At 31.3% G+C, this 1060-nt stretch overlaps 1 pseudogene; it reads left to right on the forward strand.

Annotated features, from left to right (window-relative positions):
- LOC101589447 overlaps nt 1–1060 on the forward strand; it is a 12041-nt pseudogene that overhangs the window by 4885 nt on the left and 6096 nt on the right.

The raw sequence follows: 1060 nt of genomic DNA on the forward strand, positions 1-1060 counted from the left end.
CCAGAGGATTTAAAAAACATCATACAACAGCAATATGTATGCACTCATGTTTATAGCAACACAACTTGCAATAACTAAGTCTTGGAAACAACCCAAATATCCATCAATTGAGGAATTGATTTTTTTTTTAAAAATGCGCTATTTTTATACAGTGGAGTACCACTCAGCTATAAAGAAGGATAAACTTGAGACTTATATAGGTAAATGGATGCAATCTCAGAATATACAATAGATATTTTAAAATGGAAAAAACTATTCAAAAGGAAAGAGAAACTGGGATGGGGTAAGGATAAAAGAAGATATATATATATATTTATGTATCAATATATGTATATTTCATTGAAAAGAAAAGTTTGTGCTAATATTGTTTGAGCAATAAAACACCTATATTTTGTACTCTAAGTAACTAATTTAAAAATAACAATATGTAATGTATTATATTCATTGTTACTCTCCTATTAACTTGCTTTGAAATTTTGTTCTTTCACTTCAAAATAAAATTAAATAAATATATATTCAATCCCCAGTTCCATCAAAAAAATAGTCATAAATAAATAAATAATTTTTAAAAGATATGTCTACTTGGCGTTCCTTGCAATGAATGGCAGTGACCTGCCTGGAAAGATAGACTACCTCAAGGAGTTGTAGTTAGTGATCTTTTTCTTTCCAGAATGTTGCATGGACATGTAGGGCCAGACACTGGTCAAGTAGGATTCATCCAGGGATGCAGGAATGGTTCAACCTAGGCAGATTAATAAATGTAGTAAACCATATCAACAGAGCCAAGAACAAAAATTACATGATCACCTCAATAGATGCAGAAAACATATTTGACAAAGCCCAACACCTTTTCATGATAAAACTCTAGAAAATTGGAGTCAATTTCTTATCTCAATCTGATAAAAGCCACCTATGACAAACCAACAGACAGCATCATAGTAAATAGTCAAAAGTTTTCACTCTACAATCAGGAACAAGGCAAGGATGTCCACTATCAGAACTCCAATATAGTTCTGGACATATTGGCCACAGCAATTAGACAAGAGAAATAAAAGGAATA

Source organism: Octodon degus, unplaced genomic scaffold (genome assembly GCF_000260255.1).
Source record: "Octodon degus isolate 3935 unplaced genomic scaffold, OctDeg1.0 scaffold00107, whole genome shotgun sequence".
NCBI classification, from domain to species: domain Eukaryota; kingdom Metazoa; phylum Chordata; class Mammalia; order Rodentia; family Octodontidae; genus Octodon; species Octodon degus.